This window comes from Lactuca serriola, chromosome 6 (assembly GCF_051521515.1).
Source record: "Lactuca serriola cultivar US96UC23 chromosome 6, Lser_US96UC23_V15, whole genome shotgun sequence".
Lineage (NCBI taxonomy): Eukaryota > Viridiplantae > Streptophyta > Magnoliopsida > Asterales > Asteraceae > Lactuca > Lactuca serriola.
In genome coordinates this window covers 56,535,001-56,558,449 of record NC_136413.1, presented here as the reverse complement: position 1 = coordinate 56,558,449, position 23,449 = coordinate 56,535,001, and the positions used below count along the sequence as shown (strand labels likewise).

Below are 23,449 nucleotides of genomic sequence, written 5' to 3'. Positions count from 1 at the left end.
TTTGAAGTTCCAAATGATTCCTAGAATTATTCCAACTTGGTGGTTAAATTCTTGGAAGGGTTTAAGGCATAGAAACACTCCATTTAGGAGTTTACGGCCATAAGGCCATTTCCCTTAGAGTTTGTGGCCGTAAACTCTTAAGGATGGTTGTTTTTGATGCTTTCAAGTCTCTTGCACAAGTGGTATAGGTTCTAGACTTTTATTCCAAGCATATGAAGACTCTTGACACACTTTGGTGCCCCTTTAATGAGTTTACGGCCCACGAACCATGTCATGGCCATAAACTCACTTTGTAAGGTGATTTTGTTGTGTTTAAGCCCCTTGATTTAATGGGAACAAGTCTAGGTAAAAGTCTAAGGCTTTAGGTGCCTTAAAAGCACCATTTTGAGCATGAATTTGGAGTTTACGGCCTAAGATACTCTTGGGCCGTGAACTCCCAAACTTGGGTGATTCTTGCTTGATTTCATGTCCCTAATACACTCGTATACAAGTCCTAGGTAGTAGTATATCACGAGGGTCGGTCTAGGTTTTGTTTCGGGAGTTTACCGCCCAAGAACACCTTGGGGAGTAAAATCCTAAATCTAGTGATTTAGCCTTCTAAATCATGTTATAAACACATATTAAGCTTTCTAACACTACTAGAAAGAGGTACTCACGATTTGGGATAAAAACCCGAAGATCCGTGAGAGAGAAAATGGCTTTTCTCTAGTTGGAAATGCGAATAATGAATGAATTTGGTTCAGAATTCTATTTATAGTCCTGAGATATTTTTGGCAGAAAATATTTTTATTCCTGAAATGACCTCTAATATAATAGAGTGATGGAATAATAGAGTTGCACTAAACCACAGTGCATCCACTCTCCTGATATCTCCTGAAGTGTAAACCCTGACGTATTCAAACTTAAACGAAAAAGTCTGAAAATTAACTGTGACTGCTATAACTTCTATTGAAGTGATATAGTTTGTACATAATGGAAATTTCGGGTTGTCACATAGAAGTACCTGAAACCATAAATACAAGCTGTAAGCAAAAGCTTAGTGAGTTTCCACAAGTACCACATACCAAACATAAATAAGTTAGTACTATGGGCCAAGTCATAGTCTTACAAGTAATTTTCTTCTGAGGGCCAAATCTCGGTCTTCCGTATTGGTTTCAGCGGCCAAATCATGGTCTTTCATACAGATGCTAAGGGACAGATCCTTATCTTTCATACAATTGTCAGGGGCCAAATCCTGGTCTTTCATACTCATATCACTAATATAGCTAGCATATTATATCATAAATAATGGGTCGGCCTTGGTGCCTTCGACCCATTGATACAGTGAGAAAACTCATCTCAACCCGCAAATAAACAACTAGATGCTCGACTACAGAATTGCAAGATCCCACACTAACACAAACAAATAACCCTAATCAAAATTAGGTCTTAAACCATAACCGTGCGTCTAAAATTCCAACCCCCACTCCTAGGACAAAACGCCATTTTACCCTTCCCATATTGGACCTAACCAAACTCTGCCCAATAACCCCATAATAGCCCTTAAGGCCCATAAAGGCCCAACTCATATAACTTAAGGCCCATTAACATAATCCTGAGGTTCACCTACTCTAAACAGGTCTACTAAGGCCCAAAAGACTAAAGCCCAACCGAAGTCCAAAAACCCATGAAGAGCCACAACGAGGCGTATGGTCGGCGTCCAAGATGCATACTCCTTGGTACTCTCAACGTACTAGGTTGCTTGCCACATTAAGCCATTTAGTGCTTAATCTATTCAGCCATGAGGTCCAATTTCAAAATCTAGTCCATTTTAGGGTTCTAATACATAAAATTGGCAACTTTAATCTTTAGCATGTCTTAATGGAACCCAACATCCATTTTTATCCATAAAAGCTCTTCTTGAGGACTCAAATTCATGCGCACACTCATATTAACCATAAAGATGACATTTTTATGCATCAAGAGCAACAAAGAGGCTGAGATCTAACATATCTAACTCCTAGAGTTGCTCAAACTCACAAGGAGAACCCATGGTACCAAATAAAGCTCATAAACAACCCTAAACTCAAACTACCATAATGAATCATCAAGGTAAGAACTTTATACCCTCTCTAGCTCCCAAAATTGATGAAGACTCTAGATCTACAATCTCAACCTCAAAAAATGCTTGGTCTTTAAGTTCCTTCTTCTTGAATACACACAAAAATCCCACAAAATCACCTCTAATGCTAAAAAATACTCAAAGGATAAACTAGGGTTTTTATGGGATGTAATGAATAGTGGACGCTGATGAGGGTAGAGGTCCAAAGGTCGTAATGATGTTTAAATAGCATTTCACCCAGGCAACGTACGCCCTGTGTACACCTTGTACGCCTAACGTGCGGGGTTAAATGCCTCGACTCCTAAACGCTCATGTACGCTCAGCGTACCAAACGTATTCCCAACATACGAGGGACCATTTTTGCAAAATTTCTCAAACTTAAAGGACCGAAGAAGAAGTTCCTGGAATCGAATGTTACACCAAACCATCGACTTGATTTGGGTATAAGGAACTCTTGTCATCTAAAAAACTCTGAAATTAAAGTAGATAAAGAAAATTTAAACCAATACTAAAAGGAAGCTAATATAAGCAAATTCATGCAAAAGATACAAAACCAAGTTTTAATCTAAAAGGAAGCTAATATAAGGAAATTTCCATTCCGATCGAAGGAGCTCAATCTGACTACTAGCTTTGTTCCTAGTCTGGGGTAAAACACCCAAATCGATAAATTCCTCATAAATGAGTCCCTCGTTATCATGTCTTGCGATAATGAAAGCTTTATCGAAGGTACAGAAATGAAGGGAGAAAGACGAAAGTGTAATCTGAAATATGAAGATAGAACAGTCATGAGAAGATGTAATATTATAAGGTAAATTTATAGGCAGAACAAACCAAAGCTAAAAGAGTAATAATTATTCAAACTTCCTAGGAAAATTGAACATACGCCTGCTTGTTAAATCGCATAACAGGTCGATTTCAAATCTAGACATTGTTACCTCCCGAGCTTTTATTTCGTTGATCCTATATGATTAACGGTTTTTCGCACACATATCTGTGTTCTTGCATTTATTTTGTTTATATATTGTCAATTGTTTAAATCACAACACTCACTCACTTTGTTTCAATCATATATATATATATATATATATATATATATATATATATATATATATATATATAACAATTTCAAATCAACCTTAAGATACCGTGTGGTATCTTGAAGCCTTTTTTATAATCTTAGGATAAATCATTTTATTCGTCATATTCATAGTTTTGAACACTATTTTTTCCTAGCTCTAAAAAAGAATTCACTCTTACTTCAAGTTAAATAAACGTTTTCGATTATTATTTTGAACATTACTGTTTTGTCCCCAGGATCATGTGCACGACCAAGACCTTCAACATATTTTAAGATCTTAAGCTCATTACTACTTAACATTTTATCTTAAACATCACACCACACTTATTAATTTGGTTACGAAATTAGCTTATCAAATTTTGAACAACCCAAAGACTTATCCAAAGGAATGTAGACCAAGTCAACTAACCCTTGGCAAACAAGAATAAACGTTGAAGACTCTCTTAAAAAACCTGGTTAAAAAGGAATCAAGGAATATCCTCGGGTTTTAAGAAAGTTAGTTATGCAATCCTTTTATATGTTAGATCTATATGCTCAAGAATCATTATTGAGTGATATTGCTAATAACATACGATCCTCTAGGGTCGCACCTTTATCAAGTTAGCAGATTTTGTACATTTATTATTAATGTGATTATTAATAAATAATATCAATTGTTGTATTTTATTAATGAATAATTATTGTTTTGTGAAAATAATAATTAAAAGAGACTATAACTAGTTACTATATCATATGGTATGAATTAATAAGCCCGGTAGAATGTTTTGTACACTTTGGGATACCATGTCTTAACTAATTATGTGTAACATTTATATAAAGGAGGAAGAAGACAAATTTTATCTTCATCTTTTAACCATGGTCGAAAGTATGATGAGATCATGGGAGGTTGCTCGTCAACATCCCTCCTTTGTCCATCGTGGCCCTAAAGTAAGGTTATTACTTTCCATTATAATATAGGTTGCTTTTGCTTTTTCATGGGTATTTAAATAAGTGTTGTGCATGAGTTTTTAGCTAGTTTTTGGCTATTTTTTCTCTTTATATCTTTTGGTTGAATCCACTTCTCTTCCTACACCTTTATCTCTTTTGAAGCTTGTTTGGTGAATTAAAGCTTCCTTGAGTTGTCTCTTTTAGTGAATATTTGAGTTAAGTGCTTAAAGGCTTATGACACTCAAGAATAAAAGAAGGAAGTAGCATTCGAGTGCCTTATCTTGATGGTTGATGCTTGTGGAGAAGATCATATTCTTTGATATTTCTATCTTTATCAACATCCCAAAACTAAGTGGGATCAAAGGCTCCAAAGGTTATCATTCTAAAACACTCTATGGTTGTTTTTAATATCATTCTAACCACTATAAATGGATCCTAAATGGTTTGGTTTTGTTATAACCTTAAAAATAAACTTGTTATTTTTATAGCGTCTGTTGCCAGTTTTAGTGAAAGCTATCTTATATTTTGTATCAAAACCCACCAGTGGTATCAGATCCATCTTTTATATGTTAGAATGATTTTTTATGTTTAATAATATTTGGGTTTTAGAAAACAAACATGGATTTCTTTTGGCTAAGAAATATCCATATTTGTCTTCTATGGCAACTTCTTGTTTAAAATTGTTTATTTTTATATATAACCATTTTTCATGCATTCTCGTTATATAAAAGTTTTCATAGAGAAAACAAAGAGTTGTTTGTTATTATATTTGAGATGTGTATGATGTGGATAAACTAGCCATAGAACATTGTGTTTGTTGTGTCGGTTGTTTTGTTTAAAATGGTTGTAATGTCAGCTTATTCATATGTTATGTAATAAATTAAATAGAATACATTTCTTGGTTTATTTTTTTAAAGTAATAGATTAGTTTTTAGAAATAATTTATTTGTACAAAAATAAAAAAGAAAAGAATATGGAGCCATTTTTGTAGACAAAAAGGTAATTTTCTCCATGAAAATAGTGACAATTTTCTAAAAAGTGTCGGTAAAAATGTCACTAATAGTTTTTGCAAAAGAGGTGTTGGTCGAGACAATTTTCTAAAAAGTGACGGTAAAAATGTCACTAATAGTTGTTGCAAAAGAGGTGTTGGTCCTAATACAAGACTTAATGCAAACTTTTTTGAAAAGCGTTTCATGTTGTTGAATTATTTACCTTTGGTCTTTTTACCTTTGCAAGAAATTGATATTTTCTTAAGTGGAAGCTTCAACAACAACATTACAAGAACATTTTTGGTCTTTTTAAATGTCCCTTTAGGAAAGGACTTAGACTTTTTGTGTTGGCTCATAGAATGACACAAGAATTGGTTGGTTTATTCACATGTGTTTATTTTATGCCAAATAACATTTTATCATAAAATAATATCACTTGGAGTTTGAGGAATAAATATTTAAAAGGTAACATAACATGTTTATATGAATGACCATTTATAAAAACGTTTTTACCGGTTACCGATTTACCTGTTACAAAACCAATTTTTTGTTAAAAATAGTTTTATTGTAAAACTTCTAAATAGCCAAATTTAAAGTATTTAAAATGGTTTAAAAAGTGTTTAAACCTTATGTAAACTCCATATCTTTATAATAAATAAGAGTTTTATTAAAAAGAATAAATCGGTTTATAGCGTTATTGTGACAACCCGAAATTTCCGTTTGTTTTAACTCCGTAATTAAGCACTTCAAAAATTAGCCAAATTTATCCCAAAATATTTTTGGCCGAATTTAAGCCCGTTGGAATATTTTAAATAATATTTTTCAAGCGAACCAAAAAATAAGGAGGTATAATTTAAAATTTGCTGTGTTTAACAGATGTCGCGAAAAACCCCATTTGCGGTTGGTGTTGGGTGGACCCCCACCCAGGTCGTAAACTCAATCCTATATAAGGGTTGAGTGGGTTTCATCCCAACCTTTTCACACTTTAGGAACCTCCTTTCTCTACTTTCTCTCTTTACAAATCGGGTTTTAATCAAGAATCACCCCTTTCGAGCTTCACAACGGTAAGTAAACCTTCCTAGCTTCTTGTGTGCTTAGTAGGAACTTGCTTACACCCGAAAATCATCATTTTCCCCATGTTCTTATGGGTTTATGGTTTGGGGAGGCCATCCCGAAACCGTAAACACCTCCAAAAGTTGTTTAGATGCCCTTAATGCCTTCAAATGGTTGTGTAATGGAGTAGAACCTCACTTGCATGAACTAGGAACCCCAAGAACATGAAATGAAGGGACAAAGATAGACAGGTACATCCTGGGAGCTTGTGCGAAGTCAGCCTAGAACCAAGCAGCATCTATACTATGTTCTGTATTTACTTTGATGTTTCTATGTAATGTAACCTATGTAAAATTATTACTATTAATGCAATGGTTGTTGTACTTTGTTTATTATACTGCATATGTTGTGATACTTGACATGACGTCCTCCACCCCAGAACGTATTCCACCGTTCTCAGTTTTGGGGTGTGATAGTTATAATGGCAAATAAGAAAACTAGAGATTATTTTTGTGTCAAAACTTAATCTATGATATTAGTGTTTTTAAACATAAAGCAATATGTTGATATTATGTTTTATGCATGCCAAATGAGATTTAAAAAAATAGGTATCATCACCCAAATTTTGGTTTATCAAAATATGACTTTTATCATAAGATGCATAAAATTGAGTTTATAAAATAAAATGAGTTTATTTCACAAATTCATGAACTCATAAGATTTTTTATTCTTAAAAGGAGATTTAACATGTTGATTTTAAAAATCATTCAAAACTCCAAATCTTGAGTATAAAATGAAATTTTGTTAAGGCTATTACCGGTTCTTAATCGTTCTACGATTAAACTCTTAATATCGAATTTTAGTTAATAATTAATCGCGGCAAATGGTGAATAAAATGAAGTTTTATTAACATATAACAAGTGATATGATTTTCACAAAAGGGTATATGAATTTTTGGATGCATGCAATATTCATGAGACCATATATGTTTCTTATAACTATATTTGTAAAGCATATATATGAAACCTTTCCTTAAAAATACAAGTCATTGTCGTCCATTTGAAGAACACTTGGTATCATTTGTATCGTCTTAGTGTGCAATGGGTCACCTAACCACTAGGATTGTCTTATCATGTTCGAGGTAGTTTTGTAGTTTCTAGTGACGAAAGGGTCACCATGTCACTAGTTAGTTGCAATACTACAAACTGTTTCAAGAAGGAAGACTTGATCGAAATCTTGTGTGATAGAGGTCACCTAAGCATGAGAGGTCCGAGGCATACATAGGATCAAACATTCCAAGATATAAGCAATAATTGTTTAGGATCCTATTATCTAGGAATTACATATCTTATGTAATTGCTAACCGCTACCTATAGACTTTGATTAAGTGGATGCAATAAAGGGTCACCCACCATTTACTTGTTTCGTTACCTGGATCCTAGACTTTAGTAAATTAATGTTTTAGAAACAATAAAATGTATTATTTTGTAAAGACTTGATATTGAAAATACTAAATGAAACTTTGTTAAATTCTATAAATAACTGTTAATACTCTTACGCCCATGTAAAACCTTTTCTCTTGTTGAGTTTCAAGAGATGGTAATTTTCATTGTCATAATTTATATAAATGATAGAGGTTCTTCATTAAGGATAAATAAAAATTATATACGCTGAAAGATCTCATACTTGAACAACCTCTGCTAACCAGTTAGTCTGGTCATGATGCTTTGATGGAAGCATTGTTTTGATGATGTTGATGTGTGTCACATCATATTTGAACAATTTACCTTGACATGCAGAAAGCCTTCAACAATTATGAAACATATCATATGTCTCATCAAATAAAGCAGATATTCATTCAGAACAGTAGAACATTCTTCAGACCTATGAAAATATTGAATAAAAGGAAGATCTAATAGATTGTGCACTCTAATAGACATATAGTTCAGTTAAGGGAAACACATCATAAACCTAGAAATCAAGAAAGCACCAAAGTGATTAGTGTTGTTTCTATTGTGGAAGAAATTGGATAGTGAAAGAGGAACTACTCCTCTAATCTCATTGAGCTGAAAAAGTCTGACTTGACCAAGACTTTCAAATATCGATATGATAGAACTATTTATTTTTCCATCATTCACTTGATTATGTTATATTTCAAGTGACACTAATAATTGATATTATGTGTTAATGATTGGAATAAATAATCAACTGGTTGTCATTCCAGAAGAAAAGTACTTAGAAAGTTCTTTTTCTAAATGTGACCAATATGGACCTCTAATAGCTAAAGATTCATAAGCTAAATGCCTCATAGTTTAGAACTAGCAAGTTTTTAGTTGTTGAATCTTCTTAATAGATGATCAGAAACTAATGAAAAATCTAGAGATGTATTCATGTATGATTATAAAGTATGGACTTGATTAATCATCCTCGATATACTACAAATATAAAGAGTAAGTGAGTTTTCAAAGGATAAAACATACATGAATGAAAATATTTCCAGATTTAAGCCAACATCACAAGTTAAGAATCTTATTTCTTATAAGTTAATTTCATAGTGTGATTTAATTATATGTCAAGACAACCCTTGTGTTTTTTTATAAAGCTAGTGGGAGCACAGTAACATTCCTAGTCTTATATGTGATTGATATACTACTTCTTGGAATTAAGATCTATATTGATAGATCATGGCAACTTAAAATACTAAGTAAAATTGCACGAAATGTCAAGGATCTTAAGGAGCTTAAAATAGAAGATTCTAAGAGATTCATCTTGTCAATATCGCATGACATGATTTTGAACATTCCTTAAAATCCTAGTATAATGCTTTGAACTAGATAAAATGATTGTATCCCATATGCCGTTGCAATTGGATTAATCATATATGTCATGTTTATGCATGAAAATCAAACAAATCATATGCTTAGAGTGTGCCGAATAAATACAAGTAGATTGAGATGATTCTCAATCACAATCGGGTGTGTCCTCATTTCAAATGAAGCAGAAAATTACATGGATAATAGTTCCATGTGGATTTTATTATAGTTACACATTAGAGTTAGAGTACATTGTTGTTCAGGGAATAACATACAAATATGCTTAATGTATAGCTCATTATGACTATGAGTAATCTCATTACACAAGTATTAGTATCTAAGTCATATTTAAGCATCTAATATATCATCAATAGTTTTCTCTATATATGTGCTACATATATATATATATATATATATATATATATATATATATATATATATATATATAAATGAAAATGTTGGTATTCGCAAAGTTTATACAAATCAAGTCTTTCGAATCTACTTACCAATGTTCCTTTATCAGCTAAAGCATGAAAGTCACGCTAGTGCTATAGTATCTTGTTGTCCTAAGTAGATTTATTTGATTGAAATTTATTATTTGGATATTGGAATAGGACAAGAAACATATATTGTAATAAGTTGATATATTGGATATGGTCTTTCATTAAGTAATTGTTGTGTTGTATGTTAGCATGGTTAATCCTTGAATAACTAGGTAATTCTAAATGTACACATTCGTTCATAGTTATGGGAGCATCCATGATGTAAGAATAATAGGAGTGGATTTGTTAATTCTCATGGAGATGAGAATAATAAGAGCTACTACCAACTTTGTAGGTACTCAATTAGGAGAATAAGTATTCGATCTGAGCCATATCAAAATCACTTTATGGATCGTAGTCATGAGTGTTGTTTTGATCAAGGTTGTATCTTTTATTCCTAAACCTAAGATATATATTTGGGACTACGAGTGTAGGAATTGTTGAAATTTGACATGGTTTAATGTTGATCCATAAAAGGTAGTCAACATAGGATTTGTTCCTCTTATTCGTTGCGAGTTAGAAATCTAAGGCGTTACTAAAAGTTGATTACTAAATGAGATTGATGACTATCCATATCTCATGTTCAACATGATGTTTGAAACAAAGGAATAACTGATACCACACCTTTAGTAACAATTGTAGCTTAGAGCTCCTGGAATTGGTTGTTGATAAGATGACACCCTTTATATGTTATTAGGGACAGTAGCTCGTTGCTAGACCTAAGCTACTGTCTATGTCAGTCTATACAGAATCTTGTGCAAGTGGAAGATTATTGGATCAATATGTTCAATAATCATTATTTAGTGATATTGCTAAGAGTATATGATACTACATGGTCACACCTTTATCATTGTGTATTTATTATTAATATGATTTTTAATAAATATATCAATTCTTGTATTTTATTAGGGAATAATTATTTTTTGTGAAAATAATAACAAAAAAATGCATAAATAGTTATTATGTTGTATGGAATGTTTTAATAAGCCATGTACAAAGTTTTATACACTTTGGGACACCATGTTGTCAGGGTTCAAAATGTAATTGTTGTGTCAATTTGTATTGGGATGTGTTTGTGTGTTTTGTATTGTCTATGCCTTTACTTAGTGTTAATTGGTTTAGTTCCGAATTTGCATATTTTGTATCCTTAAGTTTGTAGTTTATCTCTTGGCATAAGATGCCTTTTTGATGTTCTTCTGAAGCCTATATAAAGAAACGTTGTTAGTAGAATGACTCAGAGTTTTGGATAGAATAGTTCTCTCTTTGTATCAAATTTTTCTATTGACTCATTAATGAAAGTAAAATCTTATTTACCTTGTGTTTTCTTGTGAATCTCTTAATCATTTGTATTTTGAATCTAATCGTTCCATCAATTGGTATCAAAGCAGGAGATCAATTAAACTTTTTCAAATATCAATTGAGTCGAAGTTCATCTTGCTCATCGTGTTCACCGTGTTTTTCTAGATTTGTTCATCGAAATCAAGATCTATTCCGCATTTTGCAAATCTCTTTGCAATTTGATCTTCAATTCCTTGTTTGAATATTTCAATTTGATTCTAAAACTTATTTTCAAGTTCGTTGATCTGATTCGAAATGTTAAAAGAGGATTCACATTCAATTTCTTTCAGCCTACCAAGTAGTATCGATTCTATTTTTAAAATTCCTATTTATTTCTGGAAGACGATGAATTTTTTGGTTCATTACTTTGTAGATTATGTTCTAGGCATTGAAACGCATGGTTCTAGCATTTTAAACACAATTACAAAAAAAACTTTCAAGTATTCCAAGACGGAGACTGAAGTTAGAACTCAAGCGAATTAACACCATTTTTGTTGATGACACTAATATCAATTCGGTTGAGAAAGACAAATTAATGTGCAATCTGAAAGCATTAAGAATCATAACGTTTACTCTTCCTCCAAATACTTTTAATATGGTCATTCATATCAGACTGCAAAGGAAATTTGGGATTGATTGTAGGAATTATATTCTAGAGATGTTGATCTCGCTCATTCCCTACAAACATCACTTATGTCTGAATTTGGATCTTTTGAGCAAAAGTTCGATGAAACTCTTGAACAAACAGTCAATCAATTTAATCATTTTTTAAGTCATACGCTTAAGCACAATTTAAATAGAGTAGTTACTGGACAAAAAGTCAGGTTCATGAATACTTTGAGATCGGAATGGAAGCCAATAGTTTCAACTATTGAATCTCATGAACAGTTCAAGAATTACTCTCTTGCACACACAGTTGATATTCTGAATTCTCATGAAGATGAAGTGATGAACGAAGCAAAGTTGGTTACGAGTGTTGGTTCATTGGCTTTGGTTACAAAAAGTGAAAGCTCAAAGCAAAAGAAGACAAAGATTATGGTTGAATATTCCAAATCTAATATCTCAGATGAGAAGCTTACTGATGAAGATAAAGTTTTGATGGTAACTAATCTAAACAAATTCTTCTAAAAGAACTTCTCTGGTTTCGAAAATAACAAAAAAACGAATTGATGGAAGCACTTTTGCAGGGAAGTTCAAACTCTAAAAAATCAAGAAGTGAAAGTTACAAGGATTTTCAAAGGGATGATGAAAAGAAAAAGAAGAATTTACTTGGTGATTCAGGATTTAACTGCAATTATTGTCATGGAAAGAATTATTTCCCAAAAGAATGCTTGTGCAAACACAGAATGAGAAAAAAGAGAAAGGAAAAAATGACGTCTGTTATGTGATGAAAATTTAAGAACTTCACAAGAAATCAAGCAAACCAGTTCTTGAGGTGACTGAAGACAACAGTGATGATGGAAAAGTGGAAGTATGGTCAAGTGTATGATAAGATAATGAAGTTCATAGACCAAATCAGGGTGAATGTTTGATGGTGAAGACTGAGAAGAAGAATAGCAAAGGCATGTGTTTGATGTTGAATAGTGCCTATTCTAAAGGTCAAGGTTATTCTACAGATGAAGGAACAATTTCTGATGCTTATTTCACAAAAAATACCGTCAAAGATCATGTCTATAAATTTGAAAAGTTAATTGATAAATTACATTTTGTTCTTAAATCCCTCAATATTCTTGTTTCTCATTTTAATACTGAATTAACTGATTTGCATGATGATGCTTCTGATTTCATTGATAGTCTAAGCAGAATTCGCATAAAGAATTCTGATCTTCATGATATTTTTAGTAGAACCAATTTTCAAAATGAAGAAACACGTTTGTGAATAGAGGCATTGGAATTTGATCAAGTTAATTCTAAAGATGATATAATAAATCTTAAGAACGACAATAGGGTTGCGTTAAAACACAAAAATATTTTTTGTCTTATAATGGAACGACTTGATACTATCATTACACAACTGCATCATGATTGTAAGATAGTAAAAGGGTTGCATAAAATGATTTCGCATTTCTTAGAATTGAAAGAAGATGAAATTGATGTTGAATGCTATAGACGCGAATCCATGGTATCATTAAATGAATTTGTTTGTTATGGTTGGACTTGAGAAAATTGAAGAATACATTAAGACCAAAGATAAAAAAAAAAAAAAAAAAGATGCTAAATGATATTTTAACAGAAAAGGATAAACAACAAATCAAAATTAATTTTGTTGATAAATATAACTTGTTATGTAAGAAATTAAATTCAAAATAAAATCTCAATCCTGAGAATATGTATGAATTTGACGAAAGCGAAACGAGTGAAATACCAGTTGAAGATTAAGCTGATTGTTCTTCATTTGTGACAAATATTGAACAGCCAAAAAGAAATTTCATTTCTCAAGATTTAGTTGAGTTTGAACATTTTGTTCAAAATGATGGTATGAAAAATTTAAATGTTCAGGCAATAGTTTTTCCAAAAACTCATAAAACTCCAAATCAAGTTTTTGTGAAAAAGGACTTGACAAAAATGAAACTTTGACATTAGCGTCAATGGTCAACCTTGATAATGCGAAAGGTTGTGAAAAATTCTTTTGGTCAGCACAAATAGACGATGATGATGAAACAAAAGGTTTATCCGAATTGACTTCGTGGAAGACCAAAGGAAAATATGTTTCGGAACCACTGAATAATGCGAAATTTTCACAAAATGAAGTTGGATCAAGTGGAACGAAAGATGTTCCAATAAAATATTCAAAAGGAATATGTGGTGAAAAGCAAAACAAATGTGACATATCAAAAATTTGTTGAAGACATAAAAGCAAAATGAAACCGTTGTTGAAGAAAAAAGGAAATTGATAGTAATGTTTCTTGTTCTAATAATAAGAATCAAAATTTTGTTGGTGCGAAAGGAGCTTCTAATCAAAATACTAATTCACCCATTCTTTCATAAAGTAAATCCAAATGATCATCAACAAAAACAAAGTATATTCCAAAGAAAGATCTAAACGAACATGATGCTAATATCGTAGCATATAAAGCAAAATTAAAGGAAGGAGAATGTTTTTATTTTGGAAAAGATGGCACAACAAAGAAAAGCAAATTCTAATCGAAAAACTTCTTTTGTTGAAATAAATCTTTGTGATGAAAAAACTTAACTTTTCAAAAAAGCGAAAGGGGTGAATAATACTTTGATCAAAAAATCATTTTGGATTGATAAAACAAATATTTTCCTGTTTCATCTTCTAAATCAAAGTTCTCATTAGGGCCCAAGATGGTTTGGGTTCCTAAATCTGCTTAATATTATAGGTAATATTTAACGAGCAGTATAACTTATAGTGGTATATTGATAGTGGTTGTTCTCATCATATGACTGGAAGAAAATCATAACTGAGAGAATTTCATATTTTAAAAGATGGTGGAGTGAAATATGGTAATAAGCCAACTGAATAAATTAAAGCACATGGAATGATAACAAATGGAGAATTCATAATTCGTAAGGTAGCTTATGTAGAAGGTTTACATAACAATATAATTAGTGTTTCTCAACTTGTTGTAGGTACCAGTCTTAATGTTTCTTTTGATGAAGAAGGATCAGAAATTATACACAAAGAATTGGAGAAAATGATTTTGAAGTCAAAACGGAAAGGCAAAATGTATCCACTTAACTTGAATCCTATACAAGAAAAACCTTTAGTGTGTCTGCTTGCAAAAGCATCATCAGATGATAGTTGGTTGTGGCATAGGAGACTTTCACATCTCAACTTCAAAGACATTAACAAACTTGTTCTCGGAGATCTTGTTAGAGGTCTTCCACTTCTTAAATATGATAAATAACATTGGTGTGTTGATTGTGAATTGGGAAAGAAAAACAGGAAAAGTCATTCTTCAGTCATCAATACCAATATAATTGACCATTGCAATTAATACATATAGATCTTTGACGTCCAACATCAATTGAAAGCCTTAGAGGTAACAAATATATTTTAGTTATTGTTGATGATTTTTATTTTTTAACTTGCATATTCTTTGTTAAATAGAAACATGAAACAACCTCGAAGATGATTGATTTTATCAAGCAAATTAAACTTCAATTGCGAAAGCCTGTATCGGAAGATACGAAATGATAATGGAATGGAGTTTAAGAATCATGTTTTTGATGAGTTCTCAACAAAGAAAGGGATTAGTCATAACTATTAATCTCCACATACTCCACAATAGAATGGTGTTGTTGAAAGATGAAATCGTTCTTTGTGTGAAGCTACGAGAACCATGTTGTCATTCGCAAAATTGCCATTATACTTTTGGGCATATGCAATTGCAACCGCTTGTCTTACACAAAAGCGTTCTTATATCATTAAATGGATTTTTATTATACCTTATGAGATTTTAAATAATTGCAAACCTAACATGAAATTCTTTCATGTTTTTGGTTCCAAATGTTTCATCTTTAACTCCAAAGAAAAACGTAACAAGTTAGACACGAAAGTTGATGATGCAAAGTTTTTGGGATGTTCTTTTAACTCAAAAGTATACCTTATTTTAAAAAAGAAGTCAAAAAAATAGAAGAAGCCTACTATGTTACCTTTGATGACAAACATGTAAAATCAATTAAAAAAAAAAGCTGTCTCCATAGGAGAAATTTTAACGAAATCATGCATGAAAACAACTCCTCTCACAAATCTTTATGAGGAATTTTTAAATTTATTTGATGAACCTGAAAACTCAATATCTTCTTAAACCAAAGCAACTGACAATCATGGTGGTGAATTAATAAAGTTGGTTGATCACTACAAGAAAAAATCAATATAGCTATGGAAATATTCCATAGCAAAAAGCTAAAATTCCGTAGCTAAACATGAATAGCTACGGAATTTGCTATGATATTCGACAATCAAATTCCGTAGCAATTTTCCTCGTAGCAAATGTTTTTGTTACGGATTTTTATTTCCGTAGAAATTTTGCTACGAAATTTAATACGTAGCAAATATATTCCATAACAAATTTCATAGCTATATCCTCGTAGCAAATTTCGTGGCAATGTTTCCGTAGGAAATTCCGTACCGGTGTTTTTGTAGCAAATTCTGTAGGCAAGGAAATTCCTAGGCAATGTTTTCATAGCAAATTCCATAGGAGTGTTTTAGTAGCAAATTCTGCAGGAATAGTTCCGTACCAAATTCCATAAGCAAATTTCCATAGCAAATTCCATAGACATATTTCCGTAGCAAAGTAAATAATTCATAGCAAATTCCATAGACATATTTTAGTAGCAAATTCTACGTGTATATTCAATAGCAAATTTTTCCTATCACATTTTGTAGCATTTTTTTCATAGCAAATTTTATTAGAATATTTAATAAAAATTCTAATTATCAATTCTATTGTACCAATAAATGAAAAGACAACTAAAAAAAATCAAAACCAAAAGTACTAATAGAAACAAAAATAAATATTGTTTAATACATCAAATAGTTAACTTAATTTAAATAAAAAGTTGCTTGAAACAAATCAAATTTCAATATATATGATACTCTATCACTAACTAGTAAAAATTGTGATGTATTCGATCATTGCTTATTCAAGTAGTTGTTCAAGTTTCCCACATTGTGTTTTGATTTGTTGTGATCTTGAACACTTCACAATTCCATTTTGCATTTCAAGATGTCCACACTACTAATGATATGTGACATGGCTTTTTTCTAACACACGTTATGGATATATTGTCTGTATCACTCCTCCGCCTTAGTTTCTCAAGAAGTGTATCACTCCTCCGCCTTAGTTTCTCAAGAAGTCTTCACATTAGAAATTATTGCATCATCCCAACAACATTGTTTCTACATTACAAATATATACATAAGTTTAAATATAATGTGTACATAATAATTACATAAAACATATAGTTACCTAAGACTTGTCCCAATACAATAGTTTTGTCTCGTTGCTTAAATTTATCCAATTATAACCATTTGTATCACTCCTTCGCCTTAGCTTCTCAAGTCTTCACATTAGAAATTATTGCATCATCCCAACAACATTGTTTCTACATTACAAATATATACATAAGTTTAAATATAATGTGTACATAATAATTACATAAAACATATAGTTACCTGAAACTTGTCCCAATACAATAGTTTTGTCTCGTTGCTTAAATTTATCCAATTATAACCATTTGTATCACTCCTTCGCTTTAGTTTCTCAAGTCTTCACATTAGAAATTATTGCATCATCCCAACAACATTGTTTCTACATTACAAATATATACATAAGTTTAAATATAATGTGTACATAATAATTACATAAAACATATAGTTACCTGAAACTCGTCCCAATACAATAGTTTTGTCTCGTTGCTTAAACTTATCCAATTATACCCATTTGGATCTACTCTTTCAATAAAAGATGAATGGATAATGGTAGAACAATGTCGTGATGGCAATAACCTATAAAATAAAAAGATTAGCGACATAGTTATGTCATTAAGTTTAATGTAGATAAAAATGTAAGAATTTTATCTTACTCATTTTCCCAAACTTCAATACGTTGCTTGTGCAAACTCATCAGGTCAAAACTAGACCGACTTGAGTAGTTGAAAAATCGTGCATCTAGCCGGGGGAACTAATGTTTGCCAAAAAAAGATTAAGTTAAATTGAATTAGACTTCATCATGTCAAAAAACAGCTGAAAAAAATAAAAACCTTATAAATTAAACTTTTTTTTATTGTTCCAGCTATTAATATTTACAACCGGAAAATAGTGACAGCTTTGAACATGAGCGGCAAATGGTTTCCCTAAACAATACGAGTCCACCAACTATAAAAAATAACATAAATAAAACACTTTAGTAATATGTTTAAAATTAATGAATTTTTCTGTAACATAAAGATAGGCCTCAAAAATAAGAAAAATTAAGTAGCTCCTCACCAAATAAAATATGAGCCTTAGGGTTCTCATATATGCGTGAGAGCATAACGCAACTTAGGAGACGAAGAAAAATAAAATTTTCATTTTTGTTATGTTTTTGCAATTTGTTCGACATCACACAACAAAGGAAAAGGCGGCATTTATTTTTACTTTTGTTGGCTACTATGCGGTATTTAATTAACAAAATAGCATATAGATTAATTTTTACTTTATGAATTTCTATTTTTTTTTAAAACATATACAATATATTCCTAACCTACTACTAAATCCACCTATGTCTCGGACTGAGACTTCAAAATCAAAGAGGAAAGGCAACACCTGATACCGTTGGACTAGGAGTCCTTTGTTTATAAATTTCTATTTGGAATAGAGAATTTGAATGGTTCTATAAAATAATACACCTTTTCATCTAGAATCGTATTTCCGTTCACGATCACAACCGCAACACACGGTGGTGCTGTGGTGGTTTCACGACGTTATAGGGTGTTTTCCTGGGATGTGGCTGATGTTTATCCCATCCTAGTTGCTACTAGAAACGTAAATATGGCGAGAGACTTACCTAGTGATGATCGAACATCAACATGATAGAAGACGAAGTGTTTCCTTCTCTTTTTCCTCCTCCCTCCCATTTCTGTCCTTCTATCTTGTTTCCTAACTGCTGTTTTTAGGGTTTAAGGAGGGGAATATGGGCTTATATTACGTGTCACAAAACGAAGGATAAAAGGGCCTAACTCATCACGTAGGTCTGAAGCCCGGTTCATGCAAAAAAAAAAAAAAAAAAAAAAAAAAAAAAAAAATCGATATTTACACTTTTGTTCCCTTAAAATTCGGTCCTTTTCAAATACCACCCGTCCACGAAATATATTACATTTATCCTACTTTCAAAATTTTCATTTCACCCCCTCGATTCTTATTTTAATTACATTTTAGGTTTTCACTGTTACATTTAACCCCTTCAAGTTACTTACTATTAAAATTTAGATTTTACATACCTATATTTATATTTATATTTTTTATAAATGTTTTTAGCTACGATATGTAGCTCTGTAACGGAATCATTAAATATTTTCATTTTATAGCAAAATAACTATGAAATCTAGTAGTAGAATAGATACGTTACAGAACTACATTCTGTAGTAACAACCTACGAGTGTAATCCAATAGAATAGCTACGAAATTTAATTTAGTAGCAAATAAAAAAAACGAAATATAGTTTTGTGACAAAATGTCATAGCGAAATAGCTATGGAATATCATTTTGTAGCAACATAGCTACAAAGTTCTATTGCGGAACAAAAATCAGTAGCAGAATGGCTACAGAGTTTTATTCCATAGAAAAGTAGCCACGCCATTTAGTTCCATAGAAATTTATGTAACAAGATAGCTACATATTTTTTCAGCATAGCAAAATCGTTACGGAATTCATTTCGGTAGCAAACATCCATAGCATAGTAGCTATGGAATTTAATTTCGTAGTAAAACAGCTACGAAATTAGTTTCCGTAAAAAAAATGTCGTAGCATAATTGCTACGAAATATCGTTGTGTAGTAGAATAGCTACAAAATTTAGTTTCGTAGTAATTCCCGTAGTAGAATAGCTACGTAATTTAATTCGGTAGCCGACTGACTACAAATTCTAATACCGTAACAATTTTCCGTAACTAGTCTGAAGTTTGCTACAAAATTTTATTTCGTAGTAAATTTCATAACAAAAAAGCTACGGAACATCATACTGTAGCATAATCCATAGTAAAATAACTACGGAATTTGATTTCGTAGCACCTTTCCGTAGTTATTCACGATTTTTCTTGTAGTGGATGAAGTGTTACAAAATGTTGTTTCTACAATTCATTCCATCGAGGGGAGAGTGTAGAAAATTTTGAGTCTCCTTCTACTTCTTCTTCTTCATCTCCAATAATGGAAAATGTTTCACAATAAACTGAAAGAAATATTAATGATTTTGTGCAGGGGGAGTTCAAATCCAAATCTCCATGGGAGAGTGTAATTCCAAATTATCGAGGGGAAGAAGCTTCTGAAAATGAGGTTGATACTCAATCCAAAGTTGAAGAAATCAATGTTGAGTTAAATCCATATTACGATGTAAACTATCCACCTTTAATGAAATAGACAAGAGATCATCCATTAACTCAATTCACTAGAGATACTTTTCCAAGTTTTTTAACTCGTGCACAACAAAACGCGAAACAAGCATCTTTAAATGCTAATCAAGAATTTTTCTTGTTTAATTCCTTCATATCTAAAATTAAAACTAAAACTATTAGAATGTCTCTTGGTCATGCAGGTTGTTTCACAACTATGCAAAGAAAAATAAACGAGTTTGAAAGAAACAAAGTGTGGAGACTAATTCCAACTCCAGAGAATGCATCAGTTGTTGGTTTAAAGTGGGTATTTTGGTAGAAAATGGATAAAGAGGGAAATGTAATTCGGAATAAAGCACAACTTGTGGTCAAACGATATTGTCAAGAAGAAGGAACATATTATAAAGAATTATTTTCTCCAGTAGCAAGACTGGAGTCAATTCGCATCTTTTTATCTTATGTTGCTCACAAAAATTTTGAAGTATTTCAAATCGACGTGAAGTGTGCATTTCTTAACGGAGAACTTGAAGACACTATTTATGTTGAACAATCTCTAGGTTTCATAAACGAAAATTTTCCTAATCATTGCTATGTGCTAGATAAAGCGGTGTATGGTCTGAAGCAAGATCCTCGTGCATGGTATGAAACTCGGACTAGATTCTTAAAACAATCAAAATTGAAACAAGGTTCAGTTGATCCTACCTTCTTTCGTAAGAAATTAGTTAATCATTTGATGATTGATCAAATTTATGTTGATGATATCAATTTTGGTTCAATAGATCCTAATCTAACCAATGAATTTCGTAAACTGATGGAAACTAAATTTGAAATGAGTTCTATTGGTCCAATTAACGATTTCTTCGGATTAAATATTATACAGAGTTTGGAGGCATATTCATCTATCAAGAAGCTTTTAAGAACACTTTACTTCCTAAGTTTGTCATGAATGTCGATTCAACGTTTAAAGTTCTGATGGCATTTGGGACAAAGCTTAATCCTTCTCTTGATAAATCTGCAACAGATCTTACATTATACATACAAATGACTGGTTATTTATTATATCTAACATCAAGTCGTCATGACATTATGTTTGCATTTTGCTATTGTGCGAGATTTCAAGCTAATCCAATAGAACCACATATGATGGAATTGAAGAATATTTTGAAATATCTTTGTAAGACTCCTTCTCTTCGGATGTGGTATCTGTCTAACTATGGTTTCTTTGTAGAGGCATATTTTGATGATGATCTTGAAGGTTGTGGTCTTGATCACAAAAGTACATATGGTGGATGTCAATTTTTAGATAGAAAGCATGTTAGCTGGCAGTCACGGAAACAAAACTTTTGTTTTATTATCAACTGCTAAAGTTGGATACATTGTTGCTGCTTCGTGTACTTCACAAATAATTTGTATTCAAAATCAATAACGAGACTATGGCATTAGTATGAAAAAAGATTCCTTTGTACTATGATTTAGAAAGTGCTATACAAATTTGTCATAATCTTGTTCATCATCTAAAGACAAAGCATATTGCTTTAAGATACCATTTTATCAAAGACCATGTTGAAGACGGGAATGTTGAAGTGCATTTTGTACGATCAGCAGATCAATTAGCTGACATATTCACAAAAGTGTTACCTTTGTACTTCACAAATAATTTGGATTCAGAATTACTTATGAGACTATAACACTAGTATGCAAAAGATTCCTTTGTACTGCGATTTAGAAAGTCCTATACAAATTGGTCATAATCTTGTTCAACATTCAAAGACAAAATACATTGCTTTAAGATATCATTTTATTAAAGACCATGTTCAATACGGGAATGTTTAAGTGCATTTTGTACGATCAACGGATCAGTTGGCTGACATATTCATGAAAGTGTTATAAGAAATTTCATTCAACAGAATTTTACAATGGCCTAGGATGATTGAAGCAGAATCAGTTCCAAAGTAAAATCCTTAAAAGAACGAAATGGTTACTATTTACCTCCGATGCGATGCGAGCTTCATATTCATTCGGATTTCTCTTGTGAACAACATACCTAGTTGTGACGAAGCGTATTTTTTGCAGGCTAGTTAACTAGGTATTTATTCTTAAATTTTCTTTTTTTCAATTCTTAGTTTACTGTTCAAAACACTCAATAATCCAAAAATATTTTCTAATTCTTTTCAAAAATACAAAAAGATTTTTTTCTTTATTTTTTGAAAAATCCGAAAATATTTTTTGTTTTGTTGAACACTAATATGTTCGTGTATCTCACAATGGGTTGACGGTCAATTACTATCCTTTCTTTCTACCATAACTATTTCGAGTTCATGTAGACCCTTGACTACAAAGTATAACCAACTTCGGTATATGGGCTACAAACATTTTGTGTTTATGAACGTAAAATTATTGTCAACATGATTTTCATGAAACCCCCAAACCATTCTTTTCCCAGTCTATTATTCTCCATCTATTTCATTTCATATAAATTGTAACTTTGAGATTCCTGGTAAATACCAACTAGGGCTGATGTTACAAAAACATTTGTGTTTATGATCTCTTGGTCATTGTTAGCATGATCTTGGTGAAACCTAACATCAATTTCCAAAATGAATTGACGGTGAACATTTATGTTCTATTATGAAAAAACGAATTGATAGTTGAAATTCTTATATTTTGCAATGCCTTATTCTTCAATGTTCAAAATCTCATAATTTTCGTTTGCGAGGCCTTAATGAAATTCATTGATTCTAGAGAAATTTCTTCCCAAAAGGTCTAATTTTACTCTTCAAATTACGAGATTTTCGTATGAACATTTTTTTATCTCGATGATGCTCACCAGTCATTATAGCATTTTTGCCAACTTGAATTTGACTACACTGGTCAATCAAGGATTTCCTATCGTATCTCTACACTTATGTTGAGTGGCATCTATGATCAAAATAACCCTTCCCAAGAAGCCTATGAAAGACGCCTTTCGTAACTTCTTAACAAGTTGACGATCGTAATTCAATGGGAACATACACAAACACTTATTAGTCTCTCTTGACTTTGAAGGAAGAGAATCTATGCTTAGGGTCTAACTACCTCTATATCAAAGATTCTTTGATATCACTACTTATCCAAAAAAAAATTAATTTACTTCTATCTTTTCATTTGGCACACATTTTCACTGAAATCTCTTATTTCACAAACTTTGGATTCTAATTGGTTATGAAGTTTTAATGCGCTTGCGAAAGTCAATACTAGTCGTAATTCCAATGGATATTATTTCAATTTGCGAAAATTGAAGGGTAGATCAGTAATTGCGAAACTGTTGGAATCTGAAATGGCATGTTTGATTTGAATTTTAAAATTTAAGGTGTGTATTCTAAAGTGCTGACATCATGTTGATCAATAAAACGAGTTCGAGGTTGTTATAGGAAAATGATGCGCTGGCAACATCTTAATGGACTACTACATTTGGAATTATGTGTGTGATTACATTTACTAATGTATGAGTTGATACACATTTAATTCCTAGTGGCGATTTTTATCTCTACACTCTATTTACCGGTTCAAATTC

At 31.7% G+C, this 23,449-nt stretch overlaps 1 long non-coding RNA gene across 3 annotated transcripts; it reads right to left on the bottom strand.

The window, feature by feature from the left end:
• Positions 1 to 16,645: 16,645 nt before the first annotated feature.
• On the bottom strand, positions 16,646 to 18,485 carry LOC145058414 (uncharacterized). Of its 3 annotated transcripts, XR_013686380.1 has the most exons (7): positions 18,359 to 18,452; positions 17,623 to 17,688; positions 17,397 to 17,494; positions 17,193 to 17,319; positions 16,987 to 17,122; positions 16,781 to 16,916; positions 16,646 to 16,710 (listed from the first exon to the last, which is right to left on the bottom strand). It is a non-coding gene; the product is annotated as an uncharacterized LOC145058414 (long non-coding RNA). The 3 variants fall into 3 exon arrangements; XR_013686379.1 differs by lacking the exon at positions 17,623 to 17,688 and having other exon boundaries at positions 18,359 to 18,485; XR_013686378.1 differs by having other exon boundaries at positions 17,397 to 17,688.
• Between the last annotated feature and the right edge of the window lie 4,964 nt (positions 18,486 to 23,449).